Genomic DNA, 22,955 nt, shown 5'->3' with positions numbered 1-22,955 from the left:
AGGTATGGCCAAGAATTTGATTATTGAGGCATATATTATTTTTAATTTTAAATTCATTTTTATATTCATTTAATAATACAGTTAGAGCATTACATTACTTTTATAGCTGTCTGTGAAGTTAGGTTACAGTTTCTCTAGTCATCATTACACAATAAGAGATTCATTGCAATGTATGTGGGACTGGTTCTGATAGGATTGAGAAGGAATGGTCTAACATTTAACTTGTTGAAATACAAATATATCTATTTATTATTTTTCCCCATTAGATACATTTCTCAATACCTTGTGAAATGAATATGATAATAACAATGAATTTCTGCCTTTTTGAATGTCTTCTGCAGGTCACCTTATCTTCATTATTCCTAACCCTGCCAACATGTGTAAAAGTACTTAAGGTACTGAATGTGAAGGACATGACTTACCCAAAGGTAACTAATCATGACAAGGACTCAGATTCTTGTCCGTATCCCTCTTTGCAGACATGAACCCTGTATGTGGATGCTCCATAGTCCATTACGTTTAGGTATTCCACAGAACATCACTCATGTTTCCTCATGGGAAAAAATGGGGTGTAGGTTATGTTAATACTCACTCTGGAGGGTGATGCATGCTTCATCTCTTTGGATTTCTGGTCTGTATCACTTGTGTTCTAATTAAGTCCATCCGTGCCTTCACTGTAGTCTTTTCTACCCTGACCTCAGTAGATTTGTGGGCACATGCTTCATGCAGTAAGTGCCCACAACATCTTCAATATTTTTACCATAATGAACCTTAGTCAAGAAAGAAAACTCTGGGGTTCCCATTGTGTTTCAGTGGGTTAGAACCCCATGTAGTCACCATGAAAATGCAGGGCCGATCCCCAGACTTGCTCAGTGAATTAGGGTTCTGGATTGCCATAATCTGTGGGATAGGCTGTGTGGCTGGGATCCAGTGTTGCCCTGGCCGTGGCATAGGTAGCAGCTGCAGCTCCGAATCGACCCCTGGTCTGGGAATTTCCATATGCTGCAAAGGAGGCAGAAAAAAAAAAAAAAAAAAGAAAACAAAACAGAAGTGTGTTAAACAATGCATTGTTTAATGAAAGTAAAATCACTGGATCTGATTATATATTTCAAAAAATTAAGTAAATTAGGTAATTTTTTTTCTTTTTTTCTTTTTTTTCTTTTTAGGGCTCTACCCGTGGCATATGGAGGTTCCTAGGCTAGGGGTCTAATCAGAGCTACAGCTGCCGGCCTATGCCACAGCCACAGCAGTGCAGGAGCTGAGCTGCGTCTGCAAACTACACCACAGCTCAAGGCAACGCAGGAGCCTTAACCCACTGAATGAGGCCAGGGATCGAACACACAAACTCATGGTTACTAGTCAGATTCATTTCCAAGGAGCCACAATGGGAACTCCAGGTAATATTTTGAATTAAGCAATATATTAAAATGTTTTATCAGTCTGATTCAAAGTAATGTTACAGATTCAACCACGTACATAGCATACTGGAAGACTATAGCGAATTATTTTATGTGGAATCTAACATATGGCACAAGTGATCCTATCTATAAAACAGAAACAGACTCAGGGACATGGAGATCAGACTTGTTTTGTCAGGGGAAAGTGGTGACTGGATCACTTTGCTGTACTACAGAAATTTAAGAAACATTATAAATCAACTATACTCTTATTAAAAATTTTTTTAAAGATAAAATTCATTAACAACAGAATCTGGAATTTTATTTTCACAACTGATTCAAAACAATTATTAGCTATTTTTTAGGTGGCATATTTTACACTGTTTGGAACATTATTTTTAAATATAAACTTTTCTTTTAAGTTATGAACTTAAAATTATTATTTTCAAATACAGCGAAGGAAAGAAACTCTATATTAGTTAGACAAATGTTAATGTTTAATGGTATACAGCTATATTTCTTCCATAAAACAAGAAAATTCAATCCTTAAATATTTTCAACTGTTCAGTTTGAAAATGTGACAGTAATTTTAAATCTTGTTGACGTGATTTCCCCAACCTCTGGCAAACATTTAAACTTGTATTTGAACAGCCAACACTCATAATCTGTTACTCTAGTTTTCTTTGTATCTTAGAGAATACATCACTTTATTCTTTTATTTCAGAGTCACTCTAACCAATAAATTCATATTACCAAGTATGAAGAAGATGACTGTACTGATTGTATTAATATTATACATATGGTGTGAATGTGTATGCATATACATATATAATCTGTTCAAAGAGCAATTTTTTCTTTTAAAGGTAAGAACTCTTAAATAAATATTTTAGGATTACTGGATATTACTGGATGTTATGAAGAGGCTGTTTCTTACATGGTTTAGGATAGATAAATGTATCTTTCTCTGCTCTTTGAAAAGATTAGTTTTGGGAATAGCAAGAGGTAACAATTTGTCTAGCAGATCTTCACTATGTAAAAGGGTGCACATATTCCAGCCTCATCACATCAATGATTTCACATTAAAGTTTATTAATACTTTAGTTTCCTAGTGTCTTCTGATATACCTTAGCTCATATACTAATGTCTGTCCTGAAATTCAGGGAATGATTCTGAAAAAAAAAATAATTTTTGATAGCTTCATTTATTTTCTGCTGAATCTATTCACAATACTACTTCCAATTGAAAGAAGAAAGCAGGATAGAGGGAACAAAAAGAAAGATGAAAAGATTCTATATCTTCCTGACCAGGTTTGGCTGCAGATGACCTCTTGTTCTTTCTCTGATTTCCCATTGTTCCATAAGAGCTTGTGCAGATCAGAACAAGAATTCTCTAGTATCTGTCATGTAGCATTAATATTACCTCTTATCTTTTATGACATTGACCTACAAATAAATGGCAGCTAAAAACTATACAGCTCAAGCTCAAACGGGTATTTTGAATAATGACAGTTTGAACATCAGATACTTTAAAATACAGAATCCATACAAATCCTAGATCAGGAAACATTTTCTGGTACGGGAATAATAGATACTCTGAGTATGTGACTGATAATTGTTGATAAGGCTCGATTGAAAAATAGTCCTCAGAAGGTTTTCTTTTTTAACTGTATATTAAATGTCCCTCTCTAGTCCTCATGATATGGTTTTCCTTGAAGTTTATTTTACTAGACACACTAGCTTTCTTGTGTTTAATGTTTGCATGGAATTTATATCATTTTTACTTTAAAACCATTTATTACTTTATATTTAAAGTGCATATCTCTTAGTGAAAATAATAATTATGCCTGGCTTAAATGATTATTATTATTTTAAAATTCGACTTACAATATGTAACTTTTAATTGAATCGTTAATTCTTATTTCTATCTGATGTAATTGCAATGTAATCGGACTTATATTACCACTATCCTATTATCTATCTATATTTATGTGTTCACTTATTTTTCTGTTTCTGTTATCACCTTGCCTTCCTTCTCTGGTATTTAGATCAATTATTTTTTAACATTCCATTTAAATTCCTTTTTTCTATACCATTCAGTACTATTTTGTTTTTGCTTTTGGAATTATTTTATATATCCTTAATTTATCAGAGTATAGAGTTAATATTTCAGCACTTTACGCAAAATGTAAGCACCTTGTAATAACAGTACTTCATTTACCTCAATTTTGTTGTGCTATGGCCATGTTTTGATATCTACATATACTATAAACCTAACCATAAAATGTTCTATTTTTGCATTAATTATTAGCTGAATATTAAACTAATCACAGAAAAAACATTAAGTTAGTCTTTCTCATTTATCCAATGTACTTATCTATCTATTCATTCTATCCTTTGATAAGTTCCATCTGAAATCATATGTATCTCTCTGAATATTTCTCACAGCAATTTCTGTGTTTTGCTTGTTTGTTTGCTTCTCTTCTATGTGCCTTAAAGACACTGGTCCACTGTGTACTAGCATTATTTTGTTTTTGATTCTGGAGAATTCCACTGTTATTTTTTTATCTTTATTCTTCTGTATTTAATGTGACACTTTTTCTTTAGATGCTTTTAAGATATTTATTATTATCTCTTCTTTTAAGCAATTTAATTATAATATGTCTGGGTGTGATTTTATTTTAATTTAGTCTGCTTTAGGATTTCTGAACTACATTAATCAGTATATTTGTGTTTTCCTTCATGTTTTGGACATCTTTCTCATTATTTCTTCAAATATATATTTATTTATTTCTCTTTCTCCTATTTTTCTCTCTTCTTTGCTAGGACTCTAATTACACATGTATTAGATCTACTGGTTACTGACATCCAACTCATGCATTTTTTTAACATAATTTTCTCTCTGCATTTTACATTAGATATTTTCTATTGCTCTGTCTCTAAGGTCACTGAGCTGATCTTGTCATCCTCAATATCCTATTAGTACCATTCAATAAATTTTAATTTCTTAAAGCTTCAGTCTTATTGTTTCAAAGTATTTCTTAACTTACTAAGATTTTCTTTGGGCATCTGAATATATTTACAATAACTGCTTTAAAACCTCTGCCTGCTAATTTCTATGCCTGGTTCATCTTGGAACCTGTGTTTATTTACTTTCCTTTGTCCAGGAGTCATATTTTCCTACTCCATCATATTTCTAGTCATTTTTATGGCTTATTGGACATTTTGGGTGATGTATTGTTGACTCTTGCTTCTCTCATCTTTCAGGGAAGATAACTGATTTCTGTTCCAGTAGTCAGTGAGACTTTGGGCTGTTCACCTTTACTTTGTAGAGTCTTGAACTTAGAGCTTTAGAGTGGGTCTGTTTCAGTTTTGTCCTTTCTCTTCCATTGAACTCATAGATTTTTAAGGCAGTCTTCACTTACTCAAAGTTCTGCTATGATTTCACTGGAAAGAATCATCTGTTTCCCAAGGCCCTCTATGTTGAAGACATTCAAACTACTAGTTGTGTCTCTTGCATTAAGTAGCTGTTAAATTTCTATTCAACTTATTCATGTTTTGAGATGTGTTTTTCCACTGAACTCCATGACATCCCATTCAGGTGTTATCCAAAGATTTGACTGGAGATTATAAATAGGTTTGAGACTTTTGTTAATTTTTTGTGAAATAAGCTATTCAAAAGGAGGTTGATTAGACCTCAAATGTGATTTTTTTTAAGGATTTCTTTATCAGAACATTAGGGAATATTTTTCCCTTATATGCAGAAAATTATATGTACATATGATTTATTGTAATCTATATATAATTCATACAACAGTTAACATTTATATCATTGACTGAAATATTCATATTTGAAGAAAACTGGAAATTTAATTTCCTATTTTTATAAAAATAATTAATATTAAATAATGAAATATAATTGCAAGGCTATATATATATTTTATATTTGTATTTTTTCATAAATTCACAATTTAAAATTACAGTAAAGTCTTCAAAAACTTATATAGGTAAAATATCTACGAGAATATTTATTTTTCAAGTTCTTATTTTGATAAGAACTATTTATAGTCTAAACTATAAATAGATTATACTATAGAAAGAGAGAATTATTGATCAGTCATCTTCTAATGAAATTCAAGTATGCTCTCCTTTGACTATTCTAATCAACCCTCAAGAGGAAAAAAGGGAATATATGAGGGATTCCCAGAAATGAGTGTGAGGATGAACGGCAGCCAAAATGCAAAAATCTATAGAACTATTGTATAGTTCCAGCTAGAGCACTGGACTATTTATTAGATAAAATGAAAGTTGGTACTGAATGACCCCCAATATTGAAATGGCTATATCTCAAGTACCCTTTCTAAAGAGATTCTTTGCAGCTCGGATGTATTTTCCTATTAATACACACAAACAGTATTTAATATTCCTACACTCCTAGATAAAACCATGATTTTTTTTCCCATCTGTAATTTGGTATTAGTTCTAATAGTGCCATAAAAACTAATAAGCTTCTGCCCAAATCCAATTCAACCTCTAAACTATAGCATCTTGAATGCATTTCTGCAACTCTGGCATGGGAAGAGGGATCACCGCATTTCTGATATTTATGAGTGATCCCACAATCTGGGTAGATCATCTTTAAGAAGAGAGAAAAAACTGTTGCTTTCATTGATAATATATGCTATCAACTTCCTACATGTACCAAACTCTATTTTTCTTCAGATAACATATTCCTTTTCTTTCCTGCTGTATTAATATGTTTCTTCTTATAGAAGTTAATCTACTTTCTCATTTTTTTTTTTTTCCTTTCTGCCTCTAAAGCACGAAACTCTTTGTTTTTTTAGGGCTGCACCCACGGCATATGGAAGTTCCCAGGCTAGGGGTTGAATCGGAGCTGTAGCTGCTGGCCTACGCCACAGCCACAGCAATGCAGGATCTGAGCAACATCTGAAACACACACTACAGCTCATGGCAACGCCGGATCCTTAACCCACTGAGCAAGGCCAGGGATCAAACCCACATCCTCATGGATACTAGTCGGGTTCATTAACCTCTGAACCATGACGGGAACTCCTGAAACTCTTTTGAATTTCTTTAAAGGTTATTATTTGTCAAAATAAAATAAGAGGATGAAGAAAAAGCTCCCAGTTAAGCAGGAAGGCTTTTTGGTTTTTTGCTTTGGGTTTTTTGCTACAGAGGTAATGGTATGCAAAGTCCAAACCCTGGAAGAATTTTGAAGGAGAGGACTCTCTTTGACCAGGATTTTTCTCTACTACTGTGTAAGGACATCATCTAATGGTACCTACAAGTATCCCAGAGAAGATATGTCAAGACTAACCCACTTTTAAGTAATTACATTATTTTACAACCTCCATTTTGGTTTTGTTCTGGCTTCAGATTCCTGCAATAATTACCATTACAAAAAAACACAAAAAGCTACTAAATTTTTGAAATCTCCAGACAAGGCATATTTTATTTAAAAAAATAATGAAAGTAAGATATGGTGGAAATAAGAAAATAAACAGATCTATGTAATAGTAACAAAATGCAATCAGAAAACACACAAAATAAATAAGACTAATAATAATAAAGATAATTACCAGAGCCAATGTAAATAGGTACATTGTGAAAGAACCTTCCCTTCAAACTATGTGTGAAAAGATAATAAAAAAAGCTGAAAGGTTAGGCAAATCACCAGCTTCTAAAGGGGATTTACCAGCTCATGAAATTACAACAAACTAACCAACCAAAGCCAATTAATAAAGTCTATTAAGATTTGTTTCAGGTAAATGATTTTAATGATTTTTAAAAACTCATGATACATATGTAATGTTTTCTCACTCCCTAAATATGGAATAACTTCTAATGCTCTCATTCTTACATTCAGAAATCACTTCTAGCTGTATAAACTTGCATTTATAAACTCTTTTATTAGAAATCTGTTAGTTAATATTTATTTCCTTTGTTATCTTTTCTTTAAAAAATACCTAATCATTATGGCGTCATATGGTCTATGATAGATGTGAGCCAATGAGAAATTAGGTATTTTTCAAATAATATTATAGTATGTATTTACTTATGATCTTGGTTTTTTAAAGCACAAAATAATGAAAATATTTCTGCGATACAATCTCCTAATATACACAACAGATTTGTTTATCATTTGTCCTCTGTTTTCTGAATATTTATTGTTGGCTAGTAGATATATAAATATAATTTGAATTATAGAAATAAAAATATTTCCTGAAGTATTAAATAAGTACATTTTCAACATTCTCCTGAAACTTCTATATATTTTTCCATTTTGACTACCATTCATCTTCACACTCATTTCTGGGAATCCCTCACATATTCCCTTTTTTCCTCTTGTGGGCTGATTAGAACAGTCAAAGGGGAGCATATTTGAATTTTTTTAGAAGGTGACTTATCAATAATTCTTTCTATAGTATAATCTATTTAAAAATAGATACATGATGTGTGCAATTCTTTATATGAACTAAATACTTAAATTTAATTAATTGCAGTGTTCTCACCTTGGGTAATTGAATGCTGCATATAAATATTGCAAAACAAAATTAGGGCCACAATTGCTATAGATATCATATAAAATTGAGTTTTAGTTTAGGTAATATAAAGTATATACAGTAATAAATATATTTTCTTCCTTGGTTTCCCAAACTGAGGCATCTATAACCTAATATAATACCAATTATAGAAAAATATATAATGAGAATGCTCTCTTATGCTTTTTTAACTTAGAGATTTGTAAACTCTAGAATGTAGTTACAGAAAAGAGTGACTGTCTCTGTCCTATATCAAACTGCTAATACCTATAGCTATAGCTTCAGGTTAACAAATATAACCAGCCCTAACTGGAATACTTGGAATAATGACCTTATCTTGGAGGATTAATTACTATGGTTCTCTGGAATGCATTGTTTAGAAATCTTGTTTCTTGAGTATCGTGTGACAATCAGTGCAAATATATATTATGTATGGTGCAAAGTGTGGATTATACAGAATATGTACTTACACACACACGTGTGCACACACACACATCCTTTGTATGCAAACTGTGAAAGACTTCACACAGGCTCCCAACACTCCAGCCCAGATAACTGAAACTTGTATTTGTCTATTACACCATTTATCTTTTAGAATGCATTTGTTGTTTAGTTATTGCTATAGAGTGAATACTCGTATTTTCCAATATTCATAGGTCAATAACTGTCTCCATTGTGATGTTATTTGGAGGTGGGTTCTAGAAGAGGTGATTAGGTCAGGAGAGCAGCACCCTAATGAATGGGATTATAAAAGAGATTGCAGAGAGTGCCTTTCCTGCTTCTGCCAAGTGAGGACACAGCTGAAAGACAGCCATATATTAACCAGGAATTGGGCTCTCGTTAGACACCAAATTTGCCAATTTTTGTCTGCCAATTTTGTCTTGTGTTTGGACTTTCCAGTCTTCAGAACTATGAGCAAAAAATTTCTGTTGTTTCTAAACAACCAAATCTATGGAATTTCAATAGAGCAGCCCCAGTGGACTAAGACAGTTATGATTTAAGATATAAATGAAAACAGGTAGTTGAACTTTTCCTTTTGACTCTGTTCTTATGTGCACATACACTGATTGTTTTTATCTGCAAATAAATGTCAAACTCAGCTCAAATGATTCTTACTGGGTGGTTCATCAATGTTTGTTGCAGCCAATGCAAACATCTAAATATAGCTTTTTTTGCTTGCTTCTCTGCATCCATTCCCTGCTTTGCCAGTCCTGCTCTTGACCCAAGACAATAATACATGTGGGCTTATGTCTATACAACTCCCATGCACTCTGGCTTTTGGTTGAGTTGCAGCAATGGAGAATTCCAAGTAGGAAATGTGAAGTACAAAAGAGAGATAAGTTAGAAAAATTATCCTCAAACTCCCTTTCAGTAGAGTCAACACAGATTGGCTATATTCCTTGACTACAAATCCTCAAAGCCATTTCTTTCCTGTATAATCTATAACCCCACCCTTCCTTCATTTTTCCATTTATGCTAGTGCTGGAATCTGCACTGACATTTAAAGTTCCACTACACCTCACTTGTACCCTTCAATGAATCCTTATATAAAAAAACTTCTTCAGATTATCTTAATTTGCAAATGTCATCTGTCTCCAGTTGGGAACCTGACTGATATATTTTAGGAATCATAGAATACATCTTTTACATAGCATGACCTTTAAGGTACATCAATATACTTGAAATCTAAGACAACTTTAATAGTCACCTAATAATTTTGTCTAAGATACCACTTGATAACATGTTACCATTCATAAAGGAGAAGCCACAAGACACAGTGCATAAAACTGTAAAAACAATTTGGGTTTCTCACTTACAAACAAAGCATTCTTTAACAAGTAATTTAAAAGTTAATAATTTGATCTATGCCACAGGAATACTTTACTGAATGTTAGAAAATGGTCAAGTGTCCTAACTCCATATAAACACATCATCTAACTCCACATAATTGCACTTAAAAATAAATATAAATGGTTAAGTATTTTTATTAATTACTAAGTTCCCTATATTTAGACAAATATGGAGGTTGCACTATTTCTAAATTTATTTCACTGCCTTTTATATAAGATTAAATTTAAATTTTGTCCTTAAAAATAGTTGATGCAGAGTAAAAATAAGCAGGAAAAGCATTTAAAATACATTTTGGGGGGGGGACAAGATGGCGGAGGAGTAGGGGGACACGCTCGCTCTCTCCCACAAACACAACAAAAAAAAGCACATCTACCAATCGCTGGCAGAGGAACCTAAACTCCAATAACGGCAAGAAGTTCGTGACATTACTGGGCAGAAAGGGAGAAAAGAGGAGAGTGAGAGAAGGTGAATCCGAGCAGGACGGGTGCTCCCAAAAGGGAACTGCGGAGGAGAATGGGATCCTGCACCCTGGAAAGTCACCTACTCGGGGGAAAGATCAAACGAACCAGAGGAATCTCCTGATGCAGAGAAGAGTGTAGCAGTAAGTTGGAGTACGGAAAAGCTGATCAAGAACCGAACGGACCATCTGAACTACGGGCACAGTCACCAAAAATTGAGACGCCTGGGTGGGGGCTGGGAATCAAGACCTCGGCTCCAGAGGTTAGTCCCCGAGAACGGGCTGGGGGGGCGGGGTGGAGCAGAAACTGCTTGGGAGGTCTAGAAACCATTTGACGGGGCAGAGACTGCCTGGGAGACTAGAAAACAAAGCTGTTGCAGAGGAAGGGAGCAATACTCTAGGGGCGGGGAAGTGGAAAGCTGCATCAGAGGGAACCTGGGAGAAGAGCCAGGGTCCAAAACCCAGGTTAAAGGAAATATTGAAAGGGCTTCTGTAAACGAAAAAGAAAGGAAGGAAAGGGAAGAAAAAAGAAAAGAAAAAAAAAAAAAGAAGAAGAAGAAGAGGAGGAACTAGGACTGAGGAAACCACAATCAGAGAGCAGTCACTCAAATAAGCCAGCATACAGATTTAATCATGAACATGCTTCAAACAAAATAAAATTAAAAAGAAAAAAATAAAAAAGAGTCATCAAAACCATAAAATGTGGGCAAGGGATGTCAGGAAATAATTAACCGTTTTTGTTTGTTTGTTTGTATGTTTCTCTTCTTAATTTTAATATAGTAATGAAGTGTTTGAACTTACAGGACCATCAGGCTAAAACACACAATTATGGGACGGGGTTAGCATACTTAAAAAACAGGGCAACCACAAGCCAAAACCAAATATTGCATTTGCAAAAAATGAAAAAAAAAATACACTCAAGCAGATAATAACAGGAGACCATCCAACCAAAAAAAAAAAAGGAAGAATGGAGAACCATAGAATCAACTGGAACACGAGGTTCAAATGGCAATAAATAATCATCTATCAATTATCACCTTAAATGTCAATGGGCTGAATGCCCCAATCAAAAGACACAGAGTGGCTGAGTGGATAAAAAGGCAAAAACCTTCAATATGCTGCCTACAAGAAACTCACCTTAGGACAAAAGATACATACAGATTGAAAGTGAAAGGGTGGGGAAAAATATTTCACGCCAATAGACATGACAGAAAAGCAGGAGTCGCAACGCTCATATCAGACAAAATAGACTTTAAAACAAAAGACATAAAGAAAGACAAAGAAGGACATTACTTAATGATTAAGGGAACCATCCAAGGAGAGGATGCTACTATCGTCAACATATATGCCCCAAATATAGGAGCACCCAGATACATACAACAAATATTAACAGACATAAACGGAGATATTGATGAGAATACAATCATAGTAGGAGACCTTAATACCCCCTCACATCAATGGACAGATCCTCTAGACAGAAAACCAATAAAGCAACAGAGATCCTAAAGGAAACAATAGAAAAGTTAGACTTAATGGATATCTTCAGGACACTACATCCAAAAAAAGCAGAATACACATTCTTCTCAAATGCTCATGGAACATTCTCAAGAATCGACCACATATGGGGACACAAAGCGAATCTCAATAAATTTAGGAGCATAGAAATTATCTCAAGTATCTTCTCTGACCACAATGCCATGAAATTAGAAATCAACCATGGGAAAAGAAATGTGAAAAAACCTACTACATGGAGACTAAACAACATGCTACTAAAAAACCAATGGGTCAATGAGGAAATCAAGAAGAAATTAAAAATACCTTGAAACAAATGATAATGAAGACACAACCTCTCAAAATCTATGGAATGCTGCGAAAGCAGTGCTCAGAGGGAAATTTATAGCAATACAGGCCTTTCTCAAAAAAGAAGAAAGATCCCAAATTGACAACTTCACCCTCCACCTAAATGAATTAGAAAAAGAAGAACAAAAAAGTCCTAAAGTTAGCAGAAGGAAGGAAATTATAAAGATCAAAGAGGAAATCAATAAAATAGAGATCAAAAAACAAGAGAAAAATTAATAAAACCAGAGCTGGTCTTTGAAAAGGTGAACAAAATTGACAAACCCCTGGCCAGACTCACTAAAAAGAGGAGAGAAAGAACCCAAATCACCAAAATTATAAATGAAAAAGGAGAAATCACAACGGATACAGCAGAAATACAAAAAACCATAAGAGAATACTATGAACAACTCTTCGGCAACAAGTTTGACAATCTGGAAGAAATGGATAATTTTCTAGAATCTTACAGCCTGCCAAAACTGAATCAAGTAGAAACAGACATACTGAACAGACCGATCACTAGAAATGAAATTGAAGAAGTCATAAAAACACTCCCTACAAATAAAAGTCCAGGACCAGATGGCTTCACAGGTGAATTCTATCAAACATATAAAGAGAATCTGGTGCCCATCTTCCTTAAACTCTTTCAAAAGGTTGAAGAAGAAGGAATACTCCCAAAGACATTCTATGATGCCACCATCACCCTTATTCCAAAACCAGACAGAGATACCACCAAAAAAGAAAACTATCGCCCAATATCATTGATGAATATAGATGCAAAAATTCTCAACAAAATCTTACCCAACCGAATCCAACAACATACCAAAAAAATTATACACCATGACCAGGTTGGGTTCATCCCAGGTTCACAAGGATGGTTCAACATACGCAAATCAATCAGCATCATACACCACATTAACAAAAAAAAAGTCAAAAATCATATGATCATTTCAATAGATGCAGAAAAAGCATTTGACAAAGTCCACCATCCATTCATGATCAAGACCCTCGCCAAAGTGGGTATAGAAGGAACATTCCTGAATATAATCAAAGCAATTTATGATAAACCCACAGCAAATATAATCTCAATGGGAAAAACTGAAAGCCTTCCACTCAAATCTGGAACAAGACAGGGATGCCCACTCTCACCACTGCCCTTCAACACAGTTTTGGAAGTCCTAGCCACAGCAATTAGACTAACAAAAGAATAAAAGGCATCCATAAAGGAAGAGAAGTGATAAAACTGTCACTGTATGCAGATGACATGATACTATACATAGAAAACGCTAAGGACTCAACCCCAAAACTCCTTGAACTGATTCATAAATTCAGCAAAGTAGCAGGATATAAGATTAACATTCAGAATTCAGTTGCATTTCTGTATACCAGCAATGAAATATTAGAAAAGGAATACAAAAACACGATACCTTTTAAAATTGCACCTCACAATATCAAATACCTCGGAATACACCTGCCAAGGAGGTAAAGGACCTATATGCCAAGAACTATAAAACTTTAATCAAAGAAGTCAAAGAAGATGTAAAGAAATGGAAAGATACTCCATGTTCCTGGATTGGAAAAATCAATATTGTAAAAATGGCCATACTACCCAAAGCAATCTGCAGATTCAATGCAATCCCTATCAAATTACCCATGATATTTTTCACAGAACTAGAACAAACAATCCAAACATTTATATGGAACACAAAAGACCCAGAATGCCAAAGCAATCCTGAGAAACAAAAACCAAGCAGGAGCATAACTCTCCCAGACTTCAAGAAATACTACAAAGCCACAGTCATCAAAACAGTGTGGTACTGGTATCAAAACAGACAGACAGACCAATGGAACAGAATAAAGAATCCAGAAATAAACCCTGACATCTATGGTCAATTAATCTTTGACAAGGGAGGCAAGAACATAAAATGGGAAAAAGAAAGTCTATTCAGCAAGCATTGCTGGGAAACCTGGACAGCTGCATGCAAAGCAATGAAACTAGAACACACCCTCACACCTTGCACAAAAATAACTCAAAATGGCTGAAAGACTTAAATATACGAAAGAAAACAAAAAGACAACTTACAGAATGGGAGAAAATAGTTTCAAATGATGCAACTGACAAGGGCTTAATCTCTAGAATATATAAACAACTTATACAACCCAAAGCAAAAAAACCAATCAATGGAAAAATGGGCAAAAGACCTGAATAGACCTTTCTCCAAAGAAGATATACAGATGGCCAGCAAACACATGAAAAAATGCTCAACATTGCTGATTATAAGAGAAATGCAAATCAAAACTACCATGAGATATCACCTCACACCAGTCAGAATGGCCATCATTAATAAATCCACAAATAACAAGTGCTGGATGGGGTTATGGAGAAAAGGGAACCCTCCTGCACTGTTGGTGGGAATGTAACTGGTACAGCCACTATGGAGAACAGTCTGGTGATACCTTAGAAATCTATACATAGAACTTCCATATGACCCGCAATCCCACTCTTGGGCATCTATCGGAAAAACTCTACTTAAAAGAGACACGTGCACCCGCATGTTCATTGCACACTATTCACAATAGCCAGGACATGGAAACAACCCAAATGTCCATCAACAATGATTGGATTCGGAAGAAGTGGTATATATACACAATGGAATACTACTCAGCCATAAAAAAGATGACATAATGCCATTTGCAGCAACATGGATGGAACTAGAGAATCTCATCCTGAGTGAAATGAGCCAGAAAGACAAAGGCAAATACCATATGATATCACTTATAACTGGAATCTAAGATCCAGCACAAATGAACATCTCCTCAGAAAAGAAAATCATGGACTTGGAGAAGAGACTTGTGGTTGCCTGATGGGAGGGGAGGGAGTGGGAGGGATCGGGAGCTTGGGCTTATCAGACACAACTTAGAATAGATTTACAAGGAGATCCTGCTGAATAGCATTGAGAATTTTCTCTAGATACCCATGTTGCAACAGAAGAAAGGGTGGGGGAAAAACTGTAATTGTAATGTATACATGTAAGGATAACCTGACTCCCTTGCTGTACAGTGGGAAAATAAAAAAATTATAAAAAAATAAATAAAATAAAATACATTTTGTTTCATCTTCATAATATTTCATAGTCATCATGACATTGAATTCATAAAACTTAGATGGAAAACTAAATTAATTGGAAAAGAATATAGCTATTTCGGTTGAGATCAGTATATATTTATTTTACTTTTACTGGGTTATGATTTCCAAACTGGGATCTACTTCACTAATTTATCAATTTCTGTTCTGCAGTTCACATTGTTAATCACTCAGTTTGTGGGAGTGCAGGTTGACTGGATCTGGGCATTTGGCTCATTTGGTTAGTATATTTCCCTAATGAGGCCAAGGATCTATGCCCAGTCCCAATAGGAGCCACTTAGGTTCACACAGAAAAAATAACTACATAATGTATCTTTAATTTCAATACTAACTGGAAAAAAATCAATGTAGTCATAAATAAGAATCTTTACTTAGAAACTATCTCTATTCCAATAATAATAAATAATTTAGTTTACAATTTTCCTGAATACAGTACTTCATCTAAGCTTCTCAAATGGAGGTTGTTCATTTCCCACACCCTACAAAATTAGGGTCAGGAAGCAATGTAAGCATCCTTTTTGACTCCTGCTCCATGGTGCTCTTTCTAAATCATGACTTCGTTTTTTTATTTTTAATTTTTTATTATGGTTGATTTACAATGTTCTGTCAATTTCTGCTGTATGGCAAAGTGACTCAGTTATACATATATATACATTTATTTTCTCACATTATCCACCATCATGTTTCATCACAAGTGATTAGATATAGTTCCCTGGGCTAAAGAGCAGGATCTCATGGCTTATCCACTCCAAATGCAATAGTTTGCATATACTAACCCCAAATTCCCAGTTCATCCCACTCCCTCCTTCTCCCTTTCGGCAATCACAGTCTGTTCTCCAGGTCCATGAGTTTATTTTCTATGATAGGTTCATTTGTGCCATATATATTATATTCCAGATATATGATATAATATGGTATTTATATTTTCTGAGTTACTTCACTTAGTATGAGTCTCTAGTTTCATCCATGTTGCAACAAATGGCATTATTTTGTTCTTTTTTATGTCTGAATAGCATTCCATTGTACATATGTACCACATCATCTTCATCCATTCATCTGTCTATGGACATTTAGCTTGTTTCCATGTCTTTGCTATTGTGAATAGTTTTGCAATGAACATGGGGGTGCACGTATCTTTTTCGATGATAGTTTTTTCTTGATATATATATACGCAAGAGTGGGATTCCTGGATCATATGTTTTTTTTTTTTTTTTTTCTCTTTTTAGGGCCACACCCAAGGCATTAGGAGTTCCCAGACTAGGGGTCGAATTGGAGTATAGCTGCTAGCCTACAGCAGGATCCAAGCCACATCTGTGACCTTTACCAACCTCACATAATGCCAGATCCTTAACCCACTGAGCGAGGCCAGGAATTGAACCTGCATCCTCATGGATGCTAGTCAGATTCATTTCCACTGAGCCATGATGGGAACTCAGGTAGTTCTATATTTAGTTTTCTGAGGTACCTCCATGCTGTTTTCCATAATGGTTGTACCAATTTATACTTCCACCAACAGTGTAGGAGGGTTCCCTTTTCTCCACCCTCTCTAGCATTTGTTATTTGAAGATTTACTAATGATGGCCATTCTGACCAGTGTGATGTAGTACCTCACTGTAGTTCTGATTTGCATTTCTTGATAATTAGTGATGTTCAGCATTTTTTCATGTGCCTATTGGCCATCTCTGTATCTTCTCTGGAGAACCATCTATTCAGGTCTTCTGCCCATTTTTCCATGGGTTGTTTGTTTTCTTGTGTTGAGTTGTATGAGTTGTTTGTATATGACTTCTTCACACTTATGGAAGTGAATCTGTGAATTTGAGGCTCCAAGCTAGCATGCTACACACCAGGTACTCTTCAGGTTTTTTACATCTTTATTCTGACATATTTTAAATTCATAATATATTTGGAAAATTAAAAACAAAACACAAATATCATGCATATTCGACTATGTATTTTATGAATGTATGTGCACACACTTGTGTGAAAGTAAGTTGTAAATGTGTTACTCCTTTAAATTGGAATAACTGCCTATTTAATGGCGCTTTTTTTTTTTTTTGAAAAGACATTCCCGTTAATGATCACAGTTCAGTAATACATATCACATTAACCTTGATAAAATACTATTATATATAATATACAGATTTTATTTCACTTTTGCCAGTTGTCCCACTAATGTTCTTTTTGCCTGGCCCAGGATCATATGTTGCCAATACTTTTCATTTTTCTTTAGACTTAAGAAAATAAAATTTCTCAATTTTATTTTCATCATTATACTTGTACTTAGATCCCCTTCATTCTTTTTCATTCATTAAATCAATAAGCACTGGGCTTATATCCGCTTTTTCCATATTAAGAACAATCTGGGTAACCTGAACATGACTAGATATCATCTCATGTGCAATGCACCTTCCTCAATGCATGCCCCGCTCCCACCCTTAGCACAGCTATAGCACAGACCTAGTCAGCACCCAGAGTGTTCCCATTTGTAAAATATTAATGCTGTTTTTCCATTCCTGCACAGCATCATTTTTGCTGCTGTATGTATTGCCAAATTTCCAAAGAACTCAAACCTTTTTGTGTTTCTGCTATGATTCCTCCTGTCTTCATTTTCTTCCATGTTTGATAAATATGTTTAGTATATCATTGATCTACCTAAATCTTGTCAGTACTGTAAGTTCTTTTGATCCATTCAATTCAGTGATCTTAGTTGACAAAAACATCTGTTTAAGATTAATCAAAGATTTTTCAATATTTTGCCTCTATTATAAATGCAGACAGAATTGTGACACTGTAAATTTATGATCTATAGATCAATTAGGTGATTAATGCTTCTGGTCAAACCTTCTTTCTCTTTTCCTTTGAAAGAAACAGAAACTGGCCCTGTGAGCAATCTAATATGAAAATTGGCATGCACAGGTACAATCACCAAAAGGCTCTCTCCACCCAATGCATACCACCCTCATTTTACAATGATCCCTGCTTCTTTATCAATGGCAAACCTCACCATGCTTTAAAATCACTGCCCTTGAATAAAGATTGATACCCAACTATCAAACTAACATTCCTTCAAATTAAAAAATGGTCCCCTATTTAAAATCCTTCCTTAAGCCCCTCCTGACTTCTCCTGATTAAAATGTCCCTTAATTTTCCCTAGGGTGTGAGTCACCTTACTATAACCAAGTAAGTAACCTAGATTTTTTTCAGGGCATTTGTGTTCTGGATAGGTTTCTGAGAGGGGGTCGTTGACTCATCCTTTATTCATTTCCACTCCTCCTACTTTTTTTTTTTTCAACCTTCTTTGCTCATTTTAAACCTTCTTGGTTCTTTTCATTCCTGGACCTACCACTTTCCCCTTCACTTTTGTCCGTAAGATGCACTCCTATTTCCCAAAGAAAAAGACTTTAGATAATAATTTTCCCTGGATGTATCACAGAGAATGAGTTCAAGGGGGTTAAACTTGAGGTAAGAAAAATGGTTTACAGTTTCAGGCCAGAGATGACAATAGTCTGGAATAGAGCCCTAAGGTGCATTATGGAGAAGAGGACAGAATGCAAGGATAGTAAGGAGGTACAATCATGAGACTGAAAGTCAATTGTTGCATCACTTCACTCCTACCAAAGATTTATAGCTTTAAGATGCCTTGGAAAGGAGATAAGAGTTAAAGTAAACAAGAGTATAGAGTTATATGATTATGATACTGGAGTGGACATTTGTTAACAGAGTAGACCCTTCTAGTGGATGAAACTGATGATACTTTACACAAAAATTGTGAGACTTGCCAAAGAATTCTTTCTAGAGTGGTGAAGAAGAAATAACCTTCAACATATATAGGGAGAAATACAAAGAGAAAATAGCTTTTTTTTCCCCTCTGAGTTGATTACATTCAATTTAGCTCATTCAGTGTGTTCTCTATGCATGTGATTTTATTATTTCCTGATTTTTTCCATTTTAGATAATATACACATCTTTCTGTTGTGTAACATCATGTCCCTTTCCATCACCTGTACTCCCTCCTCACTTATAGACAATGGACACATACATGAATATACAGACTTTTGCATGTATGACTTTCAATGGAAAAGTGTCTGTGAAAATTATTTCAAGCCTTCAATAATACATTATTCCTCCAGAATGGATAGGTGTTTGCATCTTTCAGGCACTAGGTGACCACTAGCCCAAAATCATTTTAATTAAATTCATGGCTTGGTGTTCTTTTGTCTTATTTTTATTTTTCCATAACAGAGAAAATTTGAATTTATGTTGCAAATTAATATGAGGACATGTTTATGATGATAACCTCACAAAGATAATTAATTTAACTCCATGCCTATGCAATAACACTTGCATTGCAGTCTCTTAAGACTGAGGTAGGACTTGTTTACTTCCAGAGTGGATACACCTTTGGGATTTCAGTTATTAGGGTTTTGTCTCTTATTTGATCTTTTTCTGGTTTGGGGACTTGCTCTTTATTCCCAGAAGTCTATAAAGCAAAGAAAACCAAAGGGTAAAGCAGATTTTGTAACTTACCTCAAGGCAAACTTGTCTCTGGTTCTCTGCCCACCTTTGTGGATTTTCCCTTGTAGAGAAGAAAAATAATTTTCCACTACCTTTTGAGTTCTTGGCTGAGACCCCTATAACAGAAAGACAGGTTAACAAAAAAATTTTTAAAAAGTTCAGTTCATCACTATATGCAGCCAACACACCCCACACAGAAGAAACCTAAACCAAAAGTAACTCAAAATAGTGGCTTAGAATTTCAGGTTACATAGCATCACCAACAAAGAATAATAAATTTGAGGAGAAATTACAAGACAAACGTGTTTGGGGTAGGGGTAGTAAAGTTTAGAGTAGTAACTAGGAAGATAAAGGTAGGTTTAACAAGGTTTGTTTGAATTGACTTCTCAGCCCCAATACCCCATCTCTGGTAATGATAGTATCTCCCTTCCTTCCTATACAAGTAAGGCAATATTCATATGAGAGGTTTCTTTCATGAAGAAAAGGAGAGTTTTCTTACATCTGTAATTCCTCAAGTGCCTTTAGGTCAAGATAATCAACATGACATGTTGACATATTTTGGGGTGACATGTTCTGAATATCTTCATCATCTTATCTTATATTTTAGGCAAGTAAATACTCATCACCATGAGAAGTTTTCAATATTTTTACAAGAAATATGTATATTATTATTAATTTATATTGCTTTTTAAAAATACTGCAGCTAAGTATGTTCCTTCAAACTCCATGTAAGTATACCTAGACAGCTGTTTATTAGAAAGGGCAGCCTCAATAACACACTGATATTGTTGGACAATATATGATATTTAGCTTACAATGAATAGTTTAAATACTAGATTTTCAGAATATATAATACACAAATGTCATAAAATTTTTAAAATATATATTTATGTGTATTTAGGTATATATATGTGCAAAATATATGCATATAGTACAGTGGTAATTGCAACTTATGGACAACAAATATACATATATACTTTGTAAGACAACTATTCTGAATACTTGTTATGCATGATAATCCTGTAATAGAGACACTGATATAAAGGCTGATCCTAAATTATAAGCAAATATTTTCAGAGTCATTGTTTTTGTTTTCTTTTTTAATGGTGTTTGATTAAAGTACAGTTGATTTACAATTTCCTTCAATTTCTGCTGTACAGCAATGTGACCCAGTCAGACATATATATACATTCTTTTTTTAATACTATTTTCCATCATGTTCTAATCCAAGAGATTGGATATAGTTCCCTGTGCTGTACAGTAGGATTCCATTGTTTATCCATTCTAAATGTAATAGTTTGCACACAGATTCACTTCAAAACCAAAAAACAATTTGAAACTATTTATGTATTTCATTATAACTAATTTAGTTGGTGTGAAGGAGAACTTAAAAATGAATAACAAAATATGAAAAAGCCAGGAAGGCACTGTTAAAGGACATAAATGGGAAGTGCTCAGGAATCTAATATAAATTACCTACAAATATATACCTGTAGTTTCAGCTTTAAAATATAAAGAGCTTGAAAATTATTACCCCCATCTTTATAACAAAATGAAAACAGAACCAACTAAGTCTGTGGTTTTTCTTAGTGCTTAGAGGCTTGAGATCACAAGGCAAAATCCCACTATAAAATCTGGAGACAAGTAATACTGAGAATCACAGTTGAGATGATCCTACTTGAATCAGAAGTGCTGGAGCCATACACTGATTGAAACACTTAAATGGTAATTTAATGACTTTCTGGAAGCTGAGTGTGGACTAGTTTCAGAATAAGGAACTCTTGGTCCCAATCTCAAGGTTCCCCCACACTTTCTCAAGGTGGAGGTCTCATGCTGGAGGTCTAAGAGTACTCTCCTCACATTTCCAGCAAAAGTGATCATTCTGAAACACTTCTAGAACATTCTCCATAAGAAATGCCAACACTTCTAGGGAAACTGCTTTATCAGAACCATATCTGAATATCTGAATGGTCAGAAGGACAATTAGTCAATCCCCATCCCTTCTAGCACTGATGTCTCAGCTAAGAGGAGGGAAAATAAATTTTAAAAAGTTAAAAACATTGCTGGTGGTTTCCAGTCTGGCATGTAAGGAATTTACAGGTCATCACTTCCATTCACACAAAGAAAAGTCGAAAAAACTAGAAATCAACATTTCTATGATTCATCAGGAAATGGAGTCACAGTACAAACCACTCCTCCTGCCAAAATTGGAGAGACAACAGCCAGATACAAGGAATAACAATTTACCACAGCAGAATCCTAGAAACAGAAATCTCCATGGAAACAAGTATGTGGTTGAATATATAATCTGTAGTTGATGAATTGTTGGAGATCCACTGTGAATAAGTTTGAGAGGTTAAAAACTCCATAGGGCATCCAGTCTTAGGGGAGTTCCTCAGACTTTTGGGAGTTTTACCTCCAGGAACCCTACCAGGTTTTCAGATTGAAATCAGAGAAAAATCCCCTTTTGTTTTCAGCAAAGGTAGGAGGAAAATATCTGTTCTGAAGCAAACCTGGAGCATTTTGTTCTTTTTCTTAAAAAGACCTGCCCTCAAAAGAAACTATTTTATCAGAGCCCAGATACAGATATGTCTGAAATGTTGGGAGTATCAGGCCAGGAATTTAAAGTAACTATCATTAATATCAAAAGGCTCTAATGGAAAAAGTAGCACCATGTAAGAACAGATGGGTAATGTGGGCAGAGAGGAAACAGTAAGTTACAATCAAAAGAACATGATCTAAGTCAAAACTACTGCAACAGAAATGAAGAATTGTAATTATTACTTCAGTTACTTAACTAAAAGACTATTTTTAAAGTCTTTTGTTTGAAAGTTTGATCTGAGAATTTATTCTATGTATCACTTTTATTTTGGGGTAAATTTAAAATTAAGAGTTAAAGGGATTTCAATTTTTTTACTTTGTTTATAAGTCTTAGGATTGCTAGTAACATTATAGCATAAAATAATATAAAGCTATCATGAAATTAGGACTTTCACATATATATAATTTTTCTATGTCAAATGTTAATAATTTGCTTTGACTCTAATTTTGAATCAAAGACTTAATCTGTCTCTCTAACTACAAGGAAAATGTCTCCATGCTAAAGTTGTGATCAACTTTATAGATGCAGGGGAATTATGGAAATGCATCATGCAAAATGTCTACTTGCCAAAATTATTCCATGACCTTGTGGTT

General features: G+C 34.4%; 1 long non-coding RNA gene across 1 annotated transcript in view; it reads right to left on the bottom strand.

Annotated features, from left to right (window-relative positions):
- LOC102163618 overlaps positions 1 to 22,955 on the bottom strand; it is a 72,119-nt gene that overhangs the window by 18,104 nt on the left and 31,060 nt on the right. Inside the window, exon 5 of the long non-coding RNA XR_305016.2 lies at positions 19,773 to 19,876. This is a non-coding gene — a long non-coding RNA (uncharacterized LOC102163618). The remainder of the gene's footprint in view (positions 1 to 19,772; positions 19,877 to 22,955) is intronic.

This window comes from Sus scrofa, chromosome 8 (genome assembly GCF_000003025.6).
Source record: "Sus scrofa isolate TJ Tabasco breed Duroc chromosome 8, Sscrofa11.1, whole genome shotgun sequence".
In the NCBI taxonomy this organism is placed as follows: Eukaryota; Metazoa; Chordata; class Mammalia; order Artiodactyla; family Suidae; genus Sus; species Sus scrofa.
This window is presented reverse-complemented; position numbering and strand designations above follow the sequence as displayed.